Below are 26050 nucleotides of genomic sequence, written 5' to 3' on the forward strand. Positions count from 1 at the left end.
CCTGGTCAGTGCTACTGGAAACTAAAACGTGCTGGGGCTGGGTGCAAAAACAGCTTGTTGGAACGTTTGTAGCGATACCCATGACTCTCGGCACTGGGTCCACCAGCCGCTCCGGTGGCCTCAGCATATGTAATCATTGGGAGGTAGGCGTGGACTTCTATGCATGAAATGTAGAGGAGGGGAACGCGATTTTCCATTAATGGATAAATCAGTAAATGACTCTCTGTCTAAAGTTCAGCTTTTGGAATCGATCTCTGCTTGTTGCTGTTCTGCTGGATCTTGTCTTTGGCACTTGTAATGCCAAGTTCCCTTCTCCTTGCTGTTTGCGTTTGTAGCCTCTTCCTCTTTCTCCCAATCCCATGTTGATGCTTCTTCACTTGATTTAATTACCTTTTTTTGAGAAGAGTGTGTCTTTTTTTTTTCCCCCCTACCTCTACCTTTTTCTTCAATCTAATCCTTCTTTTGACTTCTCCTGTTTCTAAGGCTGCATAGTAGTGTTTAGCCTTACTAAGAAGTTCACTATTACCTGCTCAGTGCTACAGCATTTGACAAAGCTTGTTACGGCACCAACCCCATGAAGGAATTTTCTATTCTTCTGTTTGTGTTTTTTGTTTCCCTTACCTTGCGATTGAGCTGTAACGAGCTCCGCTACTGTCCTGTATTTGGAAACTGCAGCTTATTCTTTCACTCAAAGGTCCTGTGCTGAAGAGCAGTTGACCACAAACCCCCAGCTGCTTCAGGATCTCCTATGCATGTCTAAGGTGTACACTGTTCCTGGAGACAGCACAATTACACTTGATCAACTTCTCAGGTTATTTTCATGGAAGAATAACAATAAGGGTTATTGAATAAGGGATGTGCTTTCCTCCTCTAAGGATGAGGTCTTTGGGGAGGTAGATGAGATAAAGGTCGTCTGGACTTAGCACTCCAGCAAGGCAGTGGGGAAGTTGCTCTGTTTGAGATAGGGAAGACGCTGCTTTTGCTGTAAGTTGTCACCGTGGTTTCTTGGTTGACTGAGTGGAGCATGAGATAATTCTTCCTACCTCTTGGCTAAGTACAGAGCTTGACTGAAGCAGCACCAGGTAGGGATACTTTTGAACTTTATTGCTTGGCTGATAACATGATGGATGATGGTGCCAGGTGCATCCTGAATGCTCTCTAACCTCTCAGGTTCCCTAAAGGCGATATACATAATGTGTAAATGTTGCCATCTGCAGAAGGTTCCTTTGTTAAGGATTTCCAACCTGGCCTTAAGTGGAAATCTGGTGTGACAAAATGATGGTGCCACTTTGCAACTGGCCCTTGAAAGATGGTCCCTTCACTCGAGTAACATCTGTCTACTCCTCTGTGGCTGATGAAATATTTCTTGTGTTAGGCTGTAATAGAGGAAGAAGATATGTATGCGTTGGTGTTTCTTCTGCTATCATTTGCAGTGCGTTGAAGAGCTTTGTACGTATTTGTTTGTTCTTGGCCAGAGAGAAGATAAGCTAGGCTTCAGCTCAAAAGTCACTAATTTAACATTTGTGGAAGTCTTAAGAAATTCTCATGTTACAAGAACTACCTGATACGGGTTTCCTTCTTCCTCAGCAGGAAAATAGGCCAAATGTTTGCCTGTGACTGCCCAATTGATGGAGCAAGCAGAACTTGGTCACTAGCAGCAGTGGCTTAAAGGGATTGGAAACATGAGAATTAGATTTTGGAAGGGAAAAAACCCCAAAACTCTGAAGGCGTGTCAAGGTCAGTGGTCAGACATAATATGAAAGCTGTATGAATGTGGACTGCATGATGTGGACAGGATGTGACTGCAGATTCTGATCGTAATTATGCTTGTACGATTTTAGAGTAACTCCTCTTCCCTAGAGAGTTTGTCAAACACACAGACGGATTTGCATCAACCTTCCTACCTCAGGCTCCTTGAGAGGAGGGAGTGCAGAGGTGGTTTGATATAAGGGCTCTGACTTGGACTAAGCTTCCAAACGAGCCCCCTTGAGTTTATGGGGTTTACACTAAAATGGACCGCATATATTTGAGAGGCGATAAAAGGCAAAGGATACTGTAAGCATAGTAAGAAGAAGCAGAGGTGGCTAATCCAGAAGGAAAGATAAAAGGCTTTGAACTGGGAACCTTTGGGTACTCCTCTGAGTTTTCTTACGCACTTGCAGTGTCACTCAGAGAAGTGATCTTCCTGTGCCTCTGCAGTGCCTGAACCACTTAAATGCTTGTGAATGTTCTGTCCATACCATGACATTAAAAATATATACATATACTTGTTTACTTTCCAGTTCAAACAGAGCTAATAGCATCAGAGTGAATGGCACATGTAGCTCTTATTGAAGTGCAAGGGAATCAGGTATGTAACTTGCTTTAGGCGATTCTCGAAAATCTTACAATGTTCACTTGTATGTCCTAAGGTGCCCAAGAATTAATTGGGCTTCTGATATCTACTGTAATTGGCTTAAATTGGCTCTGATAATCAAAAAAACATTGGGAGGGAGGGGAAAAAAAGGAAGGGAAAAGTTGGTAAAAATTGCAAGTAGTGTTCTTGCTTGTGTGTGTCCAGTCCATGGAAAACTCATTTTCTCTTTATGTGGTCCTCTTGCACTGAGCAGCTCCAGAGCCAAGGCCTATTGCAGTGTGAAAACCATTGAAAAGGTTCAGGAAAGGGCTAAAATCGAGCTGTACCATTTCTTACTGTGTTCCCTTACCTTTTTTTTTTTCTTTTTCATAAAGGTGAGGAAACATTGTTTTCATCGGTCCTGCTGAGCTTTCTTCAGGAAGAGTGCATATTGGGTCAGATGAAGAAAAGGGGCATAAGCAAAATGAGGGGATGGAATTGCCTATCTGTTGAAACCAGGCTGGAAAGACTAGCTTGGTTAGACTCTTGTGATGGCAGCTGTTAATCGATATGTCGAAAAGGGAGACAAGCTGTTTAAGGTAGAAGGTGGAACGGGCACAAGAAACATGTATAAAATGGCCAGGAATAAAGTCATTGTAAGCTGGAAGACTGTAGGATGAAAGGATGAAAAACATAACTCCTGTAAAATTAGACTTGAGTAAATTTAAGAGATGACATGGTGGGATAGCAAGGATCAGCCAGGTCTTTGACAGCCTTGGTCGTATGGAAGGTTGCTTTATGCCCCATTTTCAGTGTAATAAATTGCCTAGTGAGTTTGCTCTTTTGGGATCAGTTTGGACAGGATGGTAAGTAATAGTGTGCTTAGTACTGCATCTTAAGGACAAATAAGGGGAAAAAATGGACAGTTGGTGGTGGTTCTATAAATACAGCCTCACTAGTGAATATTTAAAAAATATACGCCCCCTCCCCCTCATCATTGTTAAAATTACTGCAGTTGTATTTGAGTTCTATAATTTCTGGCGTGTCTAGGGTAAGGTTATAGTTGGAGCTTCCTCAAGTTGTCAGTTTATAACTTAGTTGTGTATTTCATTATATCATTCCTCTTACAGTTAGTTATCTAGTAAAATTAAGAGCTCTCTATTTCATTGAGTGGTTGTGTGAACATTTAGCAACTTGTTGTTCAAATGACAAGTCCAGGAGAAGTGTGAGATAGCTTCTGCAGTGCACTTGGCTAAACAAGCCAGCTGTAAGTGGTTTGCGCTAGTTTGCAGCGGTTGCATTGCGGTTAGCTTTACTGGCTGTGTGTTTTCAGTCTCGGGCATGCTAGTGGTTGGGTGCGGTGTCCTTAAACTGACCCCGCTGCACTGTTGAGGGGATCTGGTTCAGCTGAATATTTTTACACCTCTCCAAGAAAGCTATTTTAATAATTAAAATCAGTTTCTCAACTGAGAAGAGTAAATTGCTCAATCTGCCCATAGCACTATAAAATGTGCTTGTGTGCCCTTTGTCTGCTAAACCCACCTTCATCTTGCTGCCTCTTTTTTTATGTTTCTCCAAGCTAATCTGGATTATTGCCTTCAAACAGAAGAACTATGGGCTGAAAGGAATATCTGTGCCCTGGTGAAGTCTGTTTGCACTTAAGTGCTTCGAATAGCTATTCAAATAGTGGTGAGGAGTCTGCTTTGTTAACGGAGTCTCAGTTCTCCCAGTGGTTTTATGGGCTAGTTCATATAGGTGTTCTTACGATCTGAAGGGGAAGCAAAATAGCTATGCCATGCCGTATCAACAGTAATTGATGTCGTGGTCTGTATGTGTCTGTAAATCACTTGCTCCTCTGCTAAAATATCTTCAGACAATTTAAAAAAGGAAAAAAAAGAACGCTTTTCACTATAATATCATTAGGGAAAAGAAAATGCAGGATTTCAGTGTTTGTTAAATCTTTTGAAACACAAAAACTGATTGCTATTTTTTACTCTTAATTTTTTCATTAAATACCATTAGCTGTGGCTTGAGCTCTTATAGTGGAGGTCATGAAGAAGGTATGCCTTTTAGCCTTTCTGTTTTTTCCAGCAGACTCTGAGGCTGTTCAGCATCAACGCATGAACTTTGGTGGGTTACTCCAAAAGTTAGCAAGTGCTAGGTAAAGAATGTCCCTGCATGGAAAAAAGTGAAGAGTTTGAGAGTCAGTGCATCACATGGATTTTAAAAACAAGGGCAAGATAGTCTGCAGGCCAATAATAACAAAGACAACAGAACCCAAATCCGAAAGCCTCAGAAAACATGAACGATTCTGTCCTGTCCTGCATCCTCGCAGAGTATTGGTGTTCTCTTTAGGAGTGACACATGTATCTTAGGGCAGCCAAAGGTTTGGAGAAAGCTTTCTGAAATGAATGGATGGTGTTGTATGAAGACAAAGAGGAGCAACTTAGTTGTGTGTGCTGTGATACTTGTGTTCTGCGAGAAGCAGCAGGAAGGCACTAGCTGTTCAGGGAGCCTCTTTTGAAGTGGCCGCCTGCAGCTGTGAGCATGGAAGAACAGAGTTCTCTAGCAGCAAACTTGGAGAAGGGTTGACCCCAATAAAAAGAAATGAATAAAGGGGGATGGCAGAGCAAAATGTACGTTTGCCATAGTCATTAGGCATCTTAGTTTCTGAGCCAAGTAACTCATTGCTGTTAAATTCCCCCTGTGGCAAGCCATCATCCGGTGTGGTGCCGACCTCGAGAGGAACGAATTGTATACATCCAGAACACTTCTCGCCTCTCTTCTTGACAATATTGATTTGAATTAAAGAGTGATCAGGTCTCAGCTGGAATGGGCTATGCAGTTCTGGCCATTTCAGGAAAGGATAGAAAACAGAAGAGAAAACTCGATGGAGTTCGTCTTTCTTAAAAGTTCACTTCCTTTGCCTACTCTAAAGGAGAAGCAAGTGTCACTGAGGCAAGCAATGTAGATGAAAAGGTTTGAAAAGGAACAGCCTTGTCTATGTGCCTTGAATTGTTTGCCCTTTGTCCTCAGTTGTGTTTTGTCATCCAGCTGTTGCTTTTACAGACTGGAGGGTGCTGTTCTCGATTTGCAGAGCACAGCCACTCGGTCCTCTAATTCAGTCCCTTTAGAGGCACATCTCCTGTGTGACCTGGCAGACCTTAAAGCTGATGGCTTGAAGCCCTGAGCCCTAACAAAGGGGTTATGGCTTGCTGCGAAATGTGACTGGTTTTCCTTTTCAGAGGGATGTGTCCAGAGACTGAAACGTTCTGGCATTCTGGCTCCCTCAAGCCAAAGAACGGACATTTGTTGAATTTGAGGAATTAGGCAATAAATGTGAAGTGTTAAAACTGTAAGGTGCTGGCTTCACCTAAATGCAGGAAAAACCGAGGTCCAGCATTTAAATGGGAGTGTTCAGGGAGCGGGGAATAAGCAGTGCTGAGTAGGTCTGCGTAATCTACTACTGCAGCTGATGTGTTACTGTTGGCTTCAAAGGAAGACAGGAAGTGAGAGGCATGGGTGAATCTGCTTCCCTGTTTTGTGCTGGTGCTTTTTATATCAAGGTATGACAAAACGGAACCTAACATGAAAGAGTTATGAAAGAGTTCTTGCAGGAAAAAGAGCATTAGCTTCAGAGTCAGGCATTTAAATGAGCTACTCAAGTGAAACACTGTCCTTTCCGGGCTCTGCATATGTACTTGTAGAACCCCAAGGGCTGTTTGTGTGAGTTGCACTGCACCTTATTAAATAAATAGCTGTCGATGCCAGTTAAGTATGTGCTTGTGTTTTGTCCTATGGGTACCTCTGATTTCCTTTGTAGTGTAACTGCCTGTAATAGAGATTACTGCCTTGACCACCTTCTGTTTTGGCCAAAGGATTGTGCTGGAATGTTGAAGTTAATGTCCAGTCAAAATCAAAGGCTCGTAAGCAGTAAGGGCTTTTCTTCTTTTCCGAGTTATTTTTTTGGGAGGGGGGGAGTGAGGGGGGGAGGATTAACCGTAACTCTAGGGGAAGGCTTCACTAGTTCAATTCTGTTGCAGTTTGCCAAAGCACTTAGTGAGGCTACTTTCCCTGTTCATGCTGCAGGAACTCTTATGCTCTTATGCTAAGCAGTTGAGCATGATGAACGTAGGCAGGATGTCTCATTTGAGAAAGCAGTTCCCAAATAACACTTTAGCTCTTGCGAACTAGTTTTTGGCTCTCTTTATTCAAGCCAGAAAAGCGATGCTTATTTTGAATATTGGCCTTCCTCTGATTTTTTGGCAGGTTATGTCTCTCTCAGCCTCTTATGCTGTCTCTCAGCTTCACCCTCAGCAACGCAGCACAAATAGGAAGTGTAAAGCATCTAGCAGTGAGAAGAAAGATGACATGTTGGTCACTAGTCTCCTGCTTTACTTGGCTAATCTAATGGAACTGCCACACCTAATTAGGGTGAGGAGAAGGGAGCCGCTGTGGTTTGTCTGGAGGCTTTTATTAGAGTTGTTTACTATAATCAGGCGTGAGGATATGTTTAAGGAAATTGGAGAAAGGAAAGGCCTTTTACAGTTGTGACTGGCCCAGCCCAATAAAGAAAGACTTCAGAAACTTTCCTTCTCTAACACTCGGCTTGGTGGAAGGTAGTGGGCCGGGGGAGGGAAGGGAAGAAGAAGAAATGTGACATACTAACAGTTTGTCACTTTTCTGCTGGTCTCATGCCTTAAACTAAAGCAAAGGCCTAGAATGTCTCAAGAAGATGAGCAAAAGAGATGAGAGAAAAATAGGTGAGGGGATAGTAGTCAGTACTGTGTCTACGGCTCTGGATTGCCTCTTCTGTTTCTCTGGTTTCCCTTGCTTTGGGTTTTTCCTCTGGAGTTTGTTTCAGTGACTGGATGTATGCAGACAGAGGGGTATCGTAGGTATGAGGAGGCAAAGTGTCCTTGCAGTTGTCTTAGGCAGTTGTTGTATCAGTGCTAGGTTCCTGTATCTGTGCTGCACTACAGTGATAACCTCACACTCCACTCCGTGGTTTTCCCCATAGTGGCTTGACTAATAGTATGTTACCTGTTTCTCATAATCTTCTCGTCAGATCAATCTGAGAGCTATAGCACCCTTCTTTAAGATACCTTTAAGAAAGCTATTTGCTGCCTTTAAGATACATGCTCTTGCCATGGGCACTTTTAAGCAGCAGCAGCAACTTGGGCAAGGTTTAAATGAGTCACTTCTCCTCAAAACTTGATTTGTCAGTCTCCCTAGCTTTCGAAGCTTTGTACCAACAGCAAATATTACCTCTAAAGGTTATAGTAGCTGCTTTGTAAGCTTTCTGTCTTCCTCCTAACTTAATCAACAGTTCTCATTTTGTTACTAAACGCTATCAATATAATGTATGTGCATACTACTAGAAATAAGATGAACCAATTGCATATGTGACTTCTGGCTCACTGCTTCAGCCTGCAAAATATGGCTGAGGTCTTAATGTCAAGGCCGAAGCAAGCCTAAATAAGCCACAAGGAAAAAGAGAAGGATGTTGATAACATCAGAATGAGACACATGAGCAGCCTTGTTTTTTAGTTAGAATCTGAAATCTTTCTCTGTCCGCATGTGCAGAATTACTCCTAAGCATGTGTCTTTGCTTGGCAAGTAGCGAGGGCAAATGTGAAGTGGCTGCAAGAAGTATGCCGTTTGTTTATACGTATGCTGTGTTCTTTCAGAGCACCAGTATAGGACACAGTTAACCTCGCTCTTAACAATTCACGCAAAATCCATGTACGGAATACATGGGGCCAGGATGTCAGCTGTTGTAAAGTGACAGCATGCTCCTGACCTGATTGTATTTAACCCATGAATGCATTACTTAACAAGGGCTGGGTTGCGGGCTTTTGTGGCTATGGAATGTGACAGTTGTTCCCACCTTTTTCTGACTGCTTGTCTTTATTTTAAAAATACAAAAAAAAAAAAAAGTAAAACTAACTCTTGGCGTTTGTGATTTCACATTTGGTAACGAGTCATTGGCAAAAATGCCTCTGGTGATGGCCAAGTTAGAATTAGGAGAAACACAAGGCTGTGTACTCTGCTGAGGCTATTACAGCTCTGCTGTTCAGCTGTTCAACTCCAGTGATGGCTGTGCAGTGATGCTATTTCAGGCTTGCTTATAATGTGATGCAATGGAAGAAAAAAATTTTGTCAGTTCATTTCCTGCTGTTCTGTAGCTATTTCCTGAAAGTGAATTTATTTGAGTATTTGTAGCTTTCTCTCCTAACCTGCAATTTGGGGAATGTTCCAGATGGAGCAAGATTAAGGTTTTAGTTTCTCCTAGGTGTAAACTATACAGAGCACCAAAACCAGAAGCGTTCAGCCGATGTGGTGCTAATGTTTTTGCAGTATTGTAATAGCTTCTTAAGAACTCTAGCTGGTAAGCAGTTGATGTCTGAGTTCTGTTTATACTAGTCTTGTATTAAAAAGCAGGTGCATCACAAAGTATCACAGGTGAGTTCACAAAGCAACTTTTTATGGCCTTTGCCCGTCTAGTGTAACAGTATCTAAGGGCTCTGTTCTATGGACTCTTCCTCTGGAAATAGACATCATACTGCGAAAGTGGGCTGAGTACGTGAAAAGGATTTACCGCAATCTGATGAGGACTAAATTTGTGCCGCAGTGATAAGACTTGACGCTTAGCATGTAATACTACCCTCGCGCTGCCCTCTTGCCACCTGGTAGCGCAGGGTTACGAACTGCTTCAGCAAGCAGCGTCGGAGGGCACTGATCAACGCTTCCAGCCGTTCACTTTTGTATGAAAAATGTCATGGGGCAATGTGGTGGGGATTCTCTTGTTTTTTGAAAATCACATCTGACTCCACCTTTTTTCTACAGAATTTATCCTCCTCCTTCCTGAACTTAATAGCTTATAGTCAAGCATACTGTAATTTAAAAAAAAAAAAAAAAAAAAAAACCACCCTTGTCAAACTGGCTGCTGCTTTTGTGTGAATGTTTTCAAAGCTAATTGAGAAAAACTTTTTTGTTGTGCAATAACCATGTTCCAGAACCCCTTTTTCCTTTGAAATATACAAAATCCTAGGAGTTTTGCATGTTTGCTTTCATCAGAAGCCTGGAAAACACCTGTAAAGATGGGCTTAAAACAAAAAAGGGCAAACTCTGGAGAACTTGATCTGACGCAAGTAGTTCATCTCTGCTGTCTTTGTTGCAGTATGTGGGAATGCACAATGTATTGATTTCACCCCCTATACAGATTTTCTGATATTCACTGCTTTGATACAGCTGTCACGGAGCAGGAAGCTAGGGTTGAGAACCCAACAGATCATTTCTGTGTTGAAAGTGTATGTGTTTGAGATGCTTGTGGAAACACTGGAAACCTTAGAGGAATACTGTCTAGACTTCTGATTGAGACTCCCTTCAGGAAATAAATCGAGTGTCTTGTTTCTCAACAAAAATGCAACTTTAGGTTTGCTTTGACAATAAACTATACAAAGTGTGGCCCGCTTCAAGAGCCAAGGATATTGGCAAAGCTGCAGCACCTGAGAAGACTGGAATGACCCCATGCTTTGGATCTGACTTAGAAAGCAAGAGATGTGGAGGCGATGGACTCGATCTAGAGCCAAGTTCTTTGAAGGTCTGCAAATGGAAATGTTCTGGAAGAGGGCTGGCTTGGAGCACTTCGTTATTGTGAATGCCTGGATAATGTTAATGCTTTGTCATTGCTCACTTTTATGGGGGCTTGGCTTGGAATGCAGTATATTAGGCAGTGGTTTTGTCATGTATCAGTGATGATATTAACAGTCTAATGCTAAACAGGTTCTGAGGAAATGAGGAGGAAAAAAAAATGACTTACTATATTTACCCTGAAACAAGATTCAATCTGCCACTGTATTTAATGCTATATTTTTCATTATCTCACAAGCATATGTTGGAACCGCTACAGATGATGAAGTTAGCTGCTGGGGAGAGCTATCATCAATGCTTTCCATCTTTATTTTAATAAGAGGAACGAGCAAATTGTTTGTGACCTTTGTCAAGGGCTTCCTGGAAGACAAGAAACCTAGCTGCAACAGAATCACTAGCCTGGAGCCCTGCTGAATATTCAAAGCTTTTCCCCGAATAAAATGTGCTGTAACAAAGCCATTGTGTCTGATGGAGCCATGTCTGCTACAAAAGAATCGGGATCTAACAGCAAAAATTAAACCTTTTCTTTATTCTTCCTTGTATATCTGGAACGATATTAGCAATATGCTGTTTTGTTAAACCACTCTGAAAATGCAATTTTTAGGCTTCCTGCCTTGAACATACATCTCCTTGACAGCTGGCTCATCATGCATGCTGCCATGGAAAAAGTGGGGTTTTGGCTTTTTCTGGGGAAGAATAAGCTGACATATGTGCTCTTGGTATGTGTCACATAAGGGGCATGTCCCCTATGGCTGGCAGTATTCAGGACCAGGGAGGTGCCATTCTTAGATATATCTGACAAAGAAAGCCTTCTGTGAAACTAAGCACATCATATGGTATTAACTAAGTAAGAATGCGGAGGCATGAATAAGAAATTGGACTGTCTGTGTTGAAGGACAGGAATGGCTGAGAGATCCCTTTTGGGGACAGGAGGAGTTCCTGAAGTGTGTGTGTGTAGTTGATGGGGGGTGGGGGAGGAGTTGGTGGTTTAGGGGTGGATGTGGGTGTGGTGTGGGTGGTTGTGGGGTGTGTGTGTTTGTGGTGGTTTTTTTTTTTTTTTTTTAAATACCTTGAGTATCAGGTGAAAGCATATGGGGAAACTCGATTCTGGTGCTTGTATCTAAGCCTTGATTTGCCTCAGCAGTTTTGTGGGGTCTTCTGTTAATTTCTAAGACACTACCCAATACAGTCCCCTGGGTAGTCATGATGTTTTGGGTTGGATTTATTGGAAGTTCTGACTAATAGCTTGGGAGATCCGTGAAGAGTCCAGACAACCAGACTCTTTCTCTAAGTGATCTAGCAGATGTCAGACTGGAGCTAAGTCGCAATCGTTTGTTTTGCGAGTCTGTTTCGGGAGATGTGGCATGTGCCACAGTGGTTAGATTTTCATGAGCCAAGCAGTAGTGTAAAAACCTTCAGATGCTCTTACTGGCCTGAAATATGTAGTGGTGTTGTATTCAGTGTGTAGCCTACAGCAGCCACTCCAGGGACTTGAATCAATCCCAGTTACAGTTCCTTGGAAGTTTTTATTTCTGTAGTTTTAGCAGGAGGACGCACCAAACTCCATATTATGAACTGGGTAGGCTTTCCAGGTGACCTAAGACAACTCACTTCGTTGCAGATCTTTCTTTAGGCCAAACTCCTGCTGAAATCAGAGCTTCCACAGGCCATATTGTATGCAGAAGAAATAAAATATGCAGCAGAACTGATAATACTTGAAACAGGCAAGCAAAGCTGAGAAATACTGGCTGGGTTTCTAACAGCAGGTAAAACTTCTTCAAAGTATCATGAAGGTGCGTGCAGACATTGTGACTGCTTTTTTGCATGATAAGCAGGATAGAGCTGAGGGCAGGCAGTGACTTGTGACGGTCCAGAGTTGACAAGTACATGCGCAGCACAACTCACAGTTAGTGGTAGTGGGTCTTGAGATGAGAGATGCAATCACTGTGGTAGCTAAGGGTATAACATAGCACATAACACGGACCGGTTGGCGAGCTTTATAAGGTCTTTGTAATGTCCTGAACCTCTTGTTTGGAATTGATGTAGAGAGGGGTGTTTTGTGCCTTTTTTTCCCCTCTCCCCTTTACATGAAGTACGTGCCCACTTGAGGGTTGAGGCTCTGTACATGTTTTTTCAATGCGGGTTCTTTCACCTCCTTCAGCTTCCCCCTTCCCTTCCCCCCCCCCTTTTTTTTTTTTTTTTTTTTTTTTTTTTAGAGTTGGTAGCTGCTACATCATGCTGTTTGTAGCTTTTCGGAGAGTGGTTTTCCACAAGATTTGAAAAAGGAACGTTTATTCCTGGCCTTTTTTTAGACATGTCTCCCCTATGTAAGTCTTCTCCCTGCCCCCATCCACTGCTGAAGTAAGCCATGAAGTAGAAGCTAGCCGTACCTCTTGGAATAGATGTGTTTAGCAGTAACCCTTCCAACAAAAGGTGACTGAAGGTGAAGAAGGGCCCAAATACTGATGGAGCAATAAGCTTAGATTAGCGTTCCCATCAAGACATGCAGAAAAAGCCAAGAATACAGCAGTACTGTTTCAGTGTCTGAACTGTTGTAAGATGATAGAAAAAAGTCTTTTGGGCACTATTTCCATGGTTAGATGATAACTTTATTTTGGCACCAGTTCTCTATTAGCTTCTCAAATCTTAAGTTATTTTCTTCTTTTGAGCATGCTATTGTGATGCCCTGATACTAGCATTTCCCTCAGTGGTTTATCATCAGTGCTTTCAAGTGAATTTCCTTACTGGCATCTGAAGAAGCGACTGCGTTCCATGCCGATTTGGGCAGCTTCGTGTGGAGCCCAGGACACTCGAGTAGAAAAATATGGTTCCAGATCTGATACTCAATTTATCCTCCTAACAACCAACCAGTGCACTGTGTCTTGGCACGTGTGGTCGCAAGCTCCCATGCACAGCAGAAGCTTTGTCTGCTGCCACTCAGTGAGGTGGAGATGCAAAATGACCATCTAATGGAAAGTTACATGGCAGCAGCTAAGTATGTGACATGCGAAGTGGTTCTGCATTTTATTAGTTCCCTGGCAAAGAAGTTCCGTGAAGGAGATGAAGCTGCTCTGAATTCCCCTTGAGGGGGAGGGTACCCCGAGGTTTGACTCAAAACAGTGAAGCTCCTAAGTCACCTTCTGGTGGTTTTTTCTGTAGCCTTAAAACCATTCCCCGCACCTGTGACTTACAGATGCCATTCACTAGGATTATTTTGATGTTTAAGGTTTCAGAAGTAGTCTGTCTGAAAACTGGGAGAGTCTACACAAATATTTCTTGCGTTTGCTAGCGTTAATGCTTCTGTGCAAAACCATCTGGTGGAAAGCTTGGAGTGCTGAATGGAAGGTGTAAACCTGGATTAGCATCGATACGGTTTTCTATTGCGTTTGGCTCATTCACATCTCACTGGATGTTATCCAGGTTCCCTTAGAAGAGCCAAGATTGCCATCATACAGTGTAGTGCCATATGTTAAGATTCATATGACATGTTACCTAAAAGTCATAAATTATTATACTGTGTCTCTTTACAGGGCTGTGATTAGAAATGTTTATGTAAATGCACCTTCCAAAGAGAAATGGCACATGATGTTAAACAACAGTATGCGTGGCAGCTCTAATGAGATGCTTTGACTCAGTCGGGATGCTGCCCTGAAAGCGGTCTGATCCCAGTATAATGGGAAAATAATGTCCTTTTTTAAAGGCACTGATCTTAGATGAGGTTTCTGCTGGGGCTGGGATCGCTAGTGAAAATTCTGTGCTTCTGATACTGTAATAACAAGAGGAAGAAAGTGAATCAGAAACAAAACTAGAGATTATGGTTTTCTGAATTAGAAATACCTGCTCTTGAAGTTGTGATGTCATTCACTAAATCTCATTGCAGTGCAGTATCATAAGTGAATGTGGACTGGACTTCGAAGAGCAGGTGTTTTACCCATGCATAGCGATGTTTTTATTTGCTAGGTTTCAAAAAGACTGCTTTATGAGACAATTCAAAGAGATGATGAGTTATTACTTAAGTCATTCAGAGGAGAAACCACGCATGCTTAAAGCGAGCTTTTTATCAGCGCTTCTCAACGATTGTGTTACCGTCATGGCCTGCTCTAGAAAGGGGAGTCTCTTTCCTTACCTCTGGGATTCCCCAAGGCTTGTAAGTTTTCGTTCCTGGTGTTCAGTGTTTGTCATTTTTCAGAAATCCCAGATGGACTCACATGTATGTATATACACATGTATCACATCCTCTGACATATTCCTGTCAGACAAAGGGTTTTCACATATTTTGACTTCTAAAATGCTTCTCTAAAAGATGAAAATGTGAACCCTTCACATAACCTGTATTTTGTTTTTCTAACACTTCAGGCACCTCTGAATTCTGTAAGTGGTAGCAGGGTGTAGAATGCGTGATAGAAGGAGCAGTAGACTTTCTCATTTTTTCTCTTACAAAGGCAGAGACAGGAATCAGGTGAACAAAGATAAATATACTTAGTTGGAAACCGAACTGTACTGAGGTAAGTATTTGTACATTAAAAAATCTAATTTTTTTAAAACATCCAAATAACTCACACCAGATATTGGGCTTTAAGAAAAGGAACCCATCTTAACATTGAGAACAATGTATTTCTTTTATCCAAGAATAATAGATTTTTTTTCAAATCGGATGAAAGGATCCAGTCATCCTCATTATCGCTGGGTCACTTTGTGCTGCTGAGAGATTATATTGGGGTTTTGTAGTGAGTATAACTATTTTTTATCTAACCTGCTGTGCTGTCTGAGGCTACTAATAAAATAGGAGAAGTTAAAGATAGAAAAGGTGATCATTTCTGAATCAAAACATTAAAATAACTAAATTTGTTGGACCCGTGTTAAAGGCATATTATTCTACAGTAACATAGTGACTGCGCTTGTCTTGAAGCTTTAATCAAAGAGAGGAAAACCTTTGGTTGTTCATTTTCATTTTGAAGCGAGTATGAACTCGCACAGTGCTCACAAGCTATTACACTGTGATTTCTGTACATCATTCTCATTTGCTTTGGTGTCCCAAATGGGCCAGGGCCAACTCTCTTCCATCTGCAAACTGCAATAGCTGCTTTGACTTCACCCAGGTTGTATACCCTGACGCTAACTGAAGATCTGATACGTGTGTGAACGTACAGTGCTTGCTGCATGTGCACCGGTATATTTTTACGCCTGTCCTTGAATATATCTATCTGTGTAAATATATTTTCTCGTCAGTCTCGCATCAGTATTGATGGGCGTGTTCCCAAGGCTCAGTGTCGCCACATGATCAGCTCACACATGATTATGTGAGGGATCAGCATGATCGGCTGTCACTGATTTCACTGACATCTGTCCCCACAGTGAGACAAGCTGCAACATGAATTATTGAAGACATAGACATGCAGATCTGTGTCATGATTACGCCAAACAATACACTTTGCCACACTCCAGAGAGCTGAGGAGAGCCATGTGGACAGCTGCTTTAACCCTTTTTGTCAATCTGTTACCATCTTTCAAGCACAGGAACTTTCTGGGGGTTCATAAGGCTTAGGTAGCAGAGACATTGCTCCCTAGTCTCACTCAGTTGCTATTGCATATTGCCTGTCTGAAGAGGCTTCTCTCTGTGCAAGCCTTTCTAAAACAAATTGATTTATGAATATTGATAGGAGGACTTCATCTTGCAACAGACTTAAGATACTGGACCTGATCTAGCTCAGAGATTAAGGCAGTGATTAAGTTTAACTGTAAGTGAAGAATTACTTACATGTTTGACATTAAGTATGCATTCAATACTTTTTTGCAGCTTTGGGGCTGTGAGCGCTTGGCTCAATGCACAATTGAGTCCTAACCCACGTAGTCAGACAGTCTTTTTAAAGAAAACAAACAAACAAAAAAAACCCCACCCAATAAATCATTTGATGAATTTAAAATGCGTGCCCTAATACCTCAATGTTGCAGTTGTGTGTATTTAGTTGCATGTCTTAGCTTTGGATAGGCTTCTTCACCACTCGCAAAGAGGGATTCTGTCTACATGTGTACACATGCCAGTAGTAAGTGGCTTTGGAGACACTGCAGCAGAAATAAGCCTTTGCGAGAGGTTTGAAGGAAGAGCAATTTATTAAGACAATTTATTAGGGCTATTCTGTGGTTTGAGCCTCAGACAGAAGAAAACACAAAGGCGATAATAACCAGAGGAAATAAATACTTAATAAAAATCAAACAGTAACTGAAGTTAGCCTTTGGAAGGCTAGAGGGCTAGCACAGTAAGGCACAAAGCTGACCAGGCAGAGAGGCTGTGTAAGACTTGTACTCTGTATTGGTAAAGGTGCAGAAAGATCTAGGAATAGTTGAGTAGGTTTTTAATTTGTTCAGAAGGGTGATTTGGGCAGACTGTTTTAGCAGCTGCGGTTTATAGGCAAAGGGGAGAAGGGGCTTGTTTATTGACACATCAGATGAAAAAGATGCGATGTGGACAAAACAAAGTTGCACACTAGCCATCACTGCAGAAGCAGCTAGACTACGATTGGACTGGATGTGTGAGACAAGGAGAACCGATGATCATCTGCAGATGAGCAGGGTGGCTTCCTCAGTAGCTAGGAAGGGCTGAGCGGGGATACTGCTATGAGAGTCTCTCCCGACCATTTGAGTTTGTGGTATCTTTCTCTATTGATTGTCACTCTGGCGTTTGCACACAAAGTTGCCATACGGTGGGCATAGGGCTATTTTTATCTTTGCAGAAAGTCTAATTTCTAATTCCTGCACTGTTTTTAATAACTTCTTAACCTTTTTTGGTGACTCGAGTATTCTGTCTTTGCCTTCTTGAGAGTTATGCTCTGTTCTCAGTGCTTGTTGGCAAGAGGATGCGTTTTAGGAACATGTAGTTTTGCATAAAGTACCTTTCACAGTCTGGTTACGCTTTTAGTTGAGACGGTGAAAGCACAGTAAGATGCTTATACTCCCCCCTTCTCTCCCTGTTCTCACACCTCCCCTGTAATTTCACTGGTTGTAATGCCATGATGAAGAACAGCTTGCTATAATGGCAGAGGTTAAAAATGACTTTCCCTAACGGAGGAGGGAATAATTTCACCTAGGTCATTTTGCTGGTTTGGATGACAGGATGGTTTGCAAACTGTATGTCAGTGCAATTCAGGGGTGGGGGGGAGGGGGGTTGGAGAAGAGGGATGGGGAAAATGGTCAGGAAGTTCCTGAGCTGATATCAGTAGCAGCTTAGTAATGATGTCACTAGCACTCTATCAAGAGGTTATTTTGAAGTCAAGCAAGGTGGAAATTTCTTCATCTATATACAGATGTGCCTAATTTCAGAAGGCTGTTGTAAGAAATGTCTGTCCTTTTAGATGCTTCAAGTCCTTTTGCTAAGGACAAGCTGATAAAGACATTTGAGTAACAACCTACCTACCCGGTGGAAGATGCTTCATTAAGCAATACTGAGCTTTCTTTCAACCCCATATTGAAGTAAGAAGAAGGAGGACATGCTTAACTTTGAAGCGTGCAATTAAGACTTTTCTAATATCAGTGAAACTTTAGTATACACTTGATTGCACAGATGGATATGGACCCACTCTCATAACTGTGGAAGTCAGTGGGAGGCTTTAGGTGAATTTGAAAGAAGGCCCTTGGTGCTTTGCTGAATGCCTCTGTACCGCTAAACCTCTATGCCAGCTTCGTAATTAAAGAGTTACTCAGAGCTCTGTGTGTGGCTCTGCAAGAATTTCAATCCACAGAACCAGGAACGAGCTTCTAGTTTAGTTTGCAGCCATCAGATAGACATTTCTGGGCTTTACTCCCTAAACTCTAGGTTTTTTCTTTTTCTTTTTTTTTTTTTTTTAAGCTCATAATGGGAGGACCGCTTTAGATGAATTCTTTTTCTGTCTCAGTTTTTTTTTTTTTTTTCTTTCCACACGATAGATGCTCAATCAACTGAGGACTTATCATGTCTCAAACCCTGTCAAAGGGAGAGGATGAGCTCTCTTAAAGGGCTTAGGGGAAGTCTGCCACCTTGTTGCAGAAGTAATTATAATCTGGACCTTTGGACACAGTGTCCTGCATCAGAAGCTATGAATGTTTGGAGCTTTATGGGAATGGATTATTTGCTCTAAATATACTCAGAGTAATTGTATAGCTCATATCCAGCAGGTCAGGATTACAGATTTCATTACAGTTCTCAGAGACTGGAAGCCTTGATACAATTACTGTAAGTCCAGCTAAGAGGTGAAATCATTTCCTCAATATGGAATAGGAGAGGAAACTCATCTGACATTACTTTCCCTGGGCTTCAATTTCATTAGAGGAATAAGAATCCTTCTTCGTTTTCATCTGGTTTTGATATATCCTCAGGCATATGGCATATCAGGTGTGATATGTAGTTGGATCCTCCCCCCCTACATTTCTTAAAGATACACAGATCCTTGTTCTTTGGGCTAATTTCTGCTCTGCTTTGCTTGCTTGCTTGCTTCAGTATTCTGTTAACTGTGTTCATATGGAGTGGCAGCTAACTGCACAGATCAGATGGATTCTACAAGCAAACCCTGACATCTTGGATTCAGCTTAGTTATAATGCAGAATGGAAAAAAAAGAAAAAATTACTCATGATGAAATCCTATGGAGAAAAGATTCAGGCTCATGCATGCTTTTTGTTTGAAATTTCACCTAATATTTTAGTAGCTTTTTTTTTAACGCATAGTACAACAGAATAACAAAATTGCTTCCAGAACCTAAATTATTTGCACAACATTCCATTTAATTCTTAATTGGGCAAAAAGTCAGCCAGATCGAAGTGCTTTTTGCCTTGTTCTCTTTTCAAAATGAACTTTTGTTGAAGCATCTGTGATCCTAGTGAAGGTTTCATGTTAACAGAATGACTTTTCTGAAGAGGGCATGAAATGTTCCTCGGAAAGCTTTTGCCTAATTCTAACTGGTTTCACAGAGAGCAGAGGGACTCATGATTTAGTAAGGTGCTGATAAGTATAAATTAGGGCATAAGGCTCACTAAGACCTTAATGAAGGTATTATCTTCCTTGAGGAAAACACCAGGGTGGTTGTGCAAGTTGGGTGGGCTCTTGGTAAATGAAAGAGATCTTCGGCCTCGGATGATCAAGGACCCAGCGCTACAGTGAGCATCGTGGAGCACAACCCGTGAGACTAAAAGAGGTTTTCTTGAGCAACCTAGCAAATTCTGGAGAAGAGGATTGCTTGCTAAATGCCCTGTGGGGCAGGAAAAAAGTTGCAGAGAATTTAAAGGATGCCTGCATATTGAAATATGGGAGAACAAATTGTCTCTGAAACTTCTAGTCTGAGTCAGAGAGCTTCCATAGCAGAGCGATTGGTTTTGGAACCGCTCTGGCAGCAGCACTGGGGGTGAGAACTCCAGTTAAAAATGGGGAATGAGAAATCCATAGTAGAATTCTGTGATATGGCCCTTTGCAAAAGGGGAAGACTGAATCTAAGGGTGTTTCTCCCTGTCCCAATTTACAATACTACTGCATCCTAAAAACATTCCAGTGTTTCTTTTATAAAGTAACTTAAGGGAAAGGGGGGAGTTTTTTTCTGTAGCTAAGTGACAAACGTTCTTTGTGCTATCTAGCAAATGAGGTTTAAGCCAAACAGTCAAGTCCTTCAGAAGGCATTAGGTGCCCAAAAAGCGAAGGTGTACTAAGGGTCACATGGAAAAAGGAGAAAAAGCCCATGTGCTGATGACATTGGGTTGATACAGCACAGGTGTACAAGTGTTGAACAAACTTCTTCTAACGGCTCTGCACAGACACTGCTTCCATGCAAAACAATATTTAAAAATATTTCAAAGGGCGTTGACTTACACACCCGCTCAGTGGTTTTGGTGCCTGAACATCGGTAAGTATGACAGCGATGCGCACAGGGGCATCCCACGTGCAGCGTGAACAATGTTTGCTGGTGACAGTTAATTTTGGGAAATGTTAACTGAGAACGCACAGAGAATGCTGTTTACCCAGCCTCCAGGCCTGTCCTTGCCCTCTTCTAAAATAACAGTATGGGAGTTCTGTATAGCAGTGAACAATATGAATGGGGTTTCACCTCTAAATGGGTGTTCTTTCAAAGATCTTTCTGTTGGACAGGTCAGAAATGTTTTCTGGGAAGATGGCTCTGTTTCTAGGAGAACATACTGAAAAATTGGAAGGTAATATTTTTGAGAAAGAAAATCTGAATCCTTATGGATTTGAAGTTTTGTTTTTTTCCTCTTAGGATATACATTTCTCCTGATATACTTATATATTTAGGATATACTGATATTCTAACAGTATCCTTTGCGCATTGCATGAGCCAGGCCTGCGCTTAGATTTTTCAGCGTGCTGTTACCAGTATTGTTGGCTTATTTTCAGTGGGTTGTGTGTTCCTTGAAAGAACCAAATTAACGCTTGAGAGGACCCATTCCCCTGCGTTGACCGTTGTCAAGCTCTAGGAGAAAGGCCTTAATATTTCACCTATTTTATTCAGGAGGTTAGTCAAGCTGAATCTCTAGCATCTCTGCCTTTTGATGCTTGTGTCATCAGTATCTCCTGATATACAGCTCTAGTTTTGTTTGGTTTTTGAACCTGAGGCCTAATAAGCCTATCTTTAATGGTGGGGACTGTTTCTTCGTGTCCTCAGTGAAATACTGCAGACCGGGCTGATGTACTCTGGCCTTCCTAGTCCTTTGGTAAGTGTTACCTGGCCTTTGAAGATGACCTTCGTTATAATTCACAAGAAGTGATTTTGGCTTCCGGAAGAGATTAGGTTACAGGGACTTTGTCACAGTTTACTCAGTGCTACTGTTGCATTTCTAGCCAAGAGCCTTTTCTTGAGTGGAACTCGGGAGACTAGTTGGAGAGTGTCGTCTTTGCACCAGAGGATACTCAAGCATGGTATGCTCCCCAATATAGCTCATTACGTTTCACAGCATGATGTACTAACTATCCGTACGGAATTCTTGAGCGCAGCCCTTTCTTCTGCAGCTACTTTCTCTTGAATGCTGCCCCCGCTTGCCCCTCCTGAGATGTACCCCTTTATTTTGGCTCTTTTAAGTTCTGTCACGTAGGTCAGGAATAACTGTTAGTACCTCCCAAGATCCTTCCACTGGAGGAGTTCTGGGTGCCAAGCATGTGAAGCGTTTTTTGGAGTTGTACTGGAGGCAAATCTTTGCTTTCTTCCTGTACCTCAGGCATTATAGTAAAGCATTAATTCTAATTAAGTTGTGTCACTGCGGGGCCCCCTTCTACAGAGCTGAGAGCAGGAAGCCCTTTTAGGGTCTGGAGCATCAGTAAGTAGGTTCGTTTTCTATTTCCCACCAATCAATTACGGTCCATATTTTACAGCTAAGCAGGCAAGTTATGTTTTGGTCTGATTTTGAGGTATGAGAGAGCAATGAGTGAGTGTTGAGACATGGGCCATAGAAAAATGGGATTATTTTAATTTTATTTTTTGGGAAAACTGACTGTGTAGGACCTTCTGATTGGGTTCTGAAATTCTGGCTGATGACTGGTGCCGCATATATGCTGAGAAGATATTCCAGGATGTAGGAGTTAACAAATTTTCTTTTGGACTTTCAAGACTGCAATGTTCCACAGCAGAGAAGTTAGGAAACTATATGGCTTGTGTCCAGATGCTAGATAAGCTCTGGCAGGCACGAAGGAACAACCTGTACTTGTAGTCCTTCAGTAAATTCTGTGGGTAGTGACTGCTGCAACACTTTCTGCTGTAGTAGCTGCTCAGATCTGTGGGGGCTCCTGCAGAGTTTTAGGCATTCCTGTCCGAGGTAAAAGATCTGCCAGTGTCCAAGTACAGTCTGCTAAGATGAGACTTTGATACAAGAAGATATTAAGTACTGATGCCGCACTTGAAGAAAAATCTGGTTTTATCTACGCATAGGTGAATTACTGTGTGTATCTGTGTAGCAGGATAGCTATTTTCTGGTTGTCAGGGAGGAAATCCCCTCTTGTAAAATGTTATTAGACTTGCTATTAAGGCTAAACATACAGAAAGATAGCAGAGAGATCAGTTATGGACTCCCTTACTGTGTGTTAGCTGCAGGCTGTAAAGGTACAAGGAGAAGGTAACGCATGCTTCTCTTTAAGCATATGACTTCAACAGGACAACTCGGATGCTTAAAGATTAGCATATGCCAGAGTGCTTTGTAGAATCAGGTCTTACATAGGTGTGAATCCCAGACGATGGAGTGTTCTGAGCCATTTCTCTGTAGCCAGGGGCACAAGCGGGCTGACACACAGGGTTCGGAATACTGGAAAGACCTTGCTGCGGCGTGTCGTCGTCTTAACCACATCTGTGCCATTGATCTTCCCTTCCGCATGCAGAATAACAGTGGATGGTGACAATTAATTCCATAAGGTGAATGAACAGGATTGTATGTTTCCCATCAAAAGAGCAGCATCTGTTGTTTTTAGCACTTCCCCGAATCACGGGTGTCTAAAATGAAACTAACAGTACATTAAGGTTGTTTGAGGTATTAATACTCCATATTTCCTTTTTTTTTTTTTCTCTTTTATAGTAGGACCTTATTTTCTTTAGTTTTTCAGGCTTCCCTATATCTGGTGTTCTTTGTTTCACAGTGTGGGTTTTTTTTTTTTTTTAAGAGTTTTTGGTTTTGTTTTTTTCCCTCTTGCTTGAGAAAAATGGATGTTTCTTTAAAAGCAGAACTCCAGTGTAACGGACGTTTTTTTGCCTGTGTCTGAACCTACATGTACAATACCTGCAGGTCAAATTCAGTGTTTCTGGCTGCTGTAGTAATTTCAACCTTAAACACGTTATTAGCCTTTGGCTTTGGAAAGCCATATGGCCAGCAAATCTGGCCAGAAACAGGCTGAATTCAATTCACAGAAAGCTGGTAAACCTGGGTTTGTTGCTGAGAGTGTCCAAATGTTGTCTTTAGTCAGCCAAGAAAATACTAGCAGGCAAACTATTATGATAAAATAGGAGTGATTGCTGTATTTTCACCTGACAAACACAGGTGATTGATGTAAGGAGTGACAGAAAACCACCGCTGTCGTCTTAAAGTTGCGTAGATTTCTAGCTGCAAAGACTGGGTCTAATTCTAATACTCTGTTATGTCAACAGAGTCTCTTATGCCAACGAGACTCTTTAAGTTCAGTGCAGTTTCTTCTAGCGTATTCCGATATGGAGGGAGAGTCAGCTCAAACTTGTTTCTGTGCTTAGCGCTCTGCGTGAGTAAATAAAGACAGCACTCCATCACTGCTGAACCGAGAGGGACTTTTGCATCTAGACTGTTAGTATTTATGGCAGTACTGACCAGTGGGGATTGAACTCATGAAGTCAGCTGGAATCAGAGTGCTTTTGTTTTTCCATTTTCTTAATGAAAGAGATGGAGCTTTAATTGTAGTTATGTATAAATCCGTTTTGTGTAGCTTCATTTGAGAGGGGGTTATTTTTGTTGTTATCTTTCACTTGTAAGAGTTACTTGCTTAAGAAGCTTTCAAAATATTAACCAGTCGCTGAAGGTTCTTTGAAGAAAAATATGACTGCTCGTGTAAACAATTAATGGTTGTTAAGCATGGCAGTGTATATTATGACAAACAACACATGCTACATTATGCCAGCTGGTGTAATGATGTGATAATGTCTGACTCATTAACTCTGGCACACAGTTTACGATGCCCTTCTATGACAGGATTAATTGATTCACACATACATTAAAACAAAAATAACTAAACTGAAATTCAGCTGGAAGCCTGGCTTCTCATTTGTCATCAACCCTGTTGGTGGTTAAAGCTGATACAGGCCCAGTGCAGAATGAGTTGAGGTTTATCCACTGACCTTTGTTTTGGCTAACTAGATCAGTATCTTAGGAAGAGGAAAGAAGTTGTGTTGGCAGTGATTTGACTGGAGGGGCCTTACAATGACTTTTAGTGCTACTCTAATTACTTGGGTCAAATATGGAATTTTGGAGGTGAAAATCCGAAAGAATTTCTGAGTAATTTTGCCTGAGTGAGGGCTTCATGGCACAGCCGATTGTTTATTGTCTTGATAAAGCAGGAGCTAATTACATATATATACTTAAATGAGAAAGGATTGATTAGTTATAGCATTGTTTATGTGGAATCATTGCTCAAGAAAAGAATTGGAGCTTAAAACACATACCAAAAAGAATTACTGCAGGCTGTTCCAAAGCTGTCAGGCCCTGGAAAAAATGGCTTTGGAAACTATTTGACACAGATAAAACGGAAAGGATGATTTGAAAATGCAAATGAAGAATCTGACTCTGTGACTAGCTGAACTACGGCTTACTGAACTTGATGTTCTCGGACAGGGAGCAACCCTGATTGTTTCAAGGGGATGCATAAACTTTACAGGATACGCTCAGTGTCTCTGCTTTCACTAGATACCTGTGATTAACCTGTACCTGCAGTCATGAAAATGACTTACATTTTCACGAAGGGGATCTACAGCTTTTGAAACTGCCCTACTCGCAGTATGCGGTTGGTGGGAGTCCAGAGCAGAGGCAAAGGTGCTGGGAGTGAAGGGCAGCACCGTACTCTGGCTTTGGCTTGCAGTATGCCATGGGATTGTTTAATCTCTGCGGGGGTTGATTTGTGTGGTAGTCCAACAAATATAATAAGTTACAGGGGTTTTGTACTTGGTGTATGGTCCTAGGATACCATACCTATGAGCCTTATGCCAATACTGTACAAATATGGCAAGCTAACAGAGGAGAGCGTGTAGTTTTTTTCAAAGCAGCATTTTCAAAGAGGAAACCTGTTTGAACCTAGGGAAGGTAAGAGGGACAAACATGAAAAACATCAAGATGATGTAGGAAAACGTATTGCTTTTATCACATCGTAGACTCAACTTTTTATTTTGTACACTGCCCAAGAAGATGCGTGTAGTGATGCTTGGGGTGGGGGAAGGTATTCTATATGATTCCATTTGTCAGCTCCCTTAATGGCAGAAAGGAAAGAACAAGATACTTCTGCCTACTAAGTGATAATTGCATTTGTCCTGCTGAGCAATAGTTTGCAGCAGGAGGAAAAGTTGTGGAGTCTACCTGTGTGCTAGGAATCGTTGGCAAACAGAGACAGAAACCAGAGAAGACAGAGGGAACATCTACCACCTCTCTGAATGCAAAAGTTTGGTCCGACGGCCCACCCGAATGAAGCTGCGGGTTAAGTGGAGGTTTAGCATTGCCTCTGGTTTCTATTTGGCTTTCCAAGAAGTGTAATGCCCTATTGAAATAAAGAAAGAAACATGACCAAAGAAAAGACATAAATTGAATTTCGGGGAATAAAATCAGGTGAGCTCTGCCCTGTGCAAGAAATATAGGGAGGCAGATCTTAGTGTTCTGCTTGTTCGTTGTTTCCCCTTTTCAAGAGGTGCCCTTTCTGTTTGGTTTGATTCTTTTAGGTGATTTTTTTTTTTTTTTTAATGTAACACCAAGTAATCTCTCTGGGTATGTTCTATTTCTGCTGAGTGATGTGGTAAAGCGGGGGCATCCCTGTGCAGTAATGCTGATGGCAGAATAGACTCTTAAGCTTTGCTACCAGAAGCTGGGATGTGGGTGAAACCTGGTTGCCTCGGTTGCTGTATTTCACTCTTGAAAAACATGTGCAACTGTAATGGAGATGATTTGAAAGCTCACAACAAGTTCCCTAACTCAAAAATAGCTCCCTGCCTGATGTACCCAATGGATAATGAGCTGTACTGTGGCAAAGCGTAAGCTAAAAACTAAGTCTAATGAAAATCCTCTATCAAAAGTATTTTTGATGGAAGAGAATGTTCCTTGGCTATACAAAAGAGTTTCATAAAAAGGCTTGCCTCCCCCCAGAAAGCTTACGGGTTTTGCCCGATCTCTGAAAAACAGTAATGCTTTGTACTTCAGCCAAGGCGCTGTCCCCCAATTTCCTCTGAAAATACGATTTTTGGATTGGCAAAGGTTACCACTCTCTCTTAGAGTTACGGTTCATATACCTGTGGTTTTCATCAGTTGGGATGCTAGCAAAGACCATGTTTCCCTGCAATGCATTACACGACTCTGTGTAAGAGAGCGGGTGTTACTAAGGGCAAACG

The 26050-nt window shown here is 41.8% G+C and overlaps 1 long non-coding RNA gene across 1 annotated transcript in view; it reads left to right on the top strand.

The window, feature by feature from the left end:
* Positions 1 to 1590: 1590 nt before the first annotated feature.
* LOC138067117 (uncharacterized) overlaps positions 1591 to 26050 on the top strand; it is a 248822-nt gene continuing 224362 nt past the window's right edge. Inside the window, exon 1 of the long non-coding RNA XR_011140783.1 lies at positions 1591 to 1737. This is a non-coding gene — a long non-coding RNA (uncharacterized lncRNA). The remainder of the gene's footprint in view (positions 1738 to 26050) is intronic.

This window comes from Struthio camelus, chromosome 4 (genome assembly GCF_040807025.1).
Source record: "Struthio camelus isolate bStrCam1 chromosome 4, bStrCam1.hap1, whole genome shotgun sequence".
NCBI lineage: Eukaryota > Metazoa > Chordata > Aves > Struthioniformes > Struthionidae > Struthio > Struthio camelus.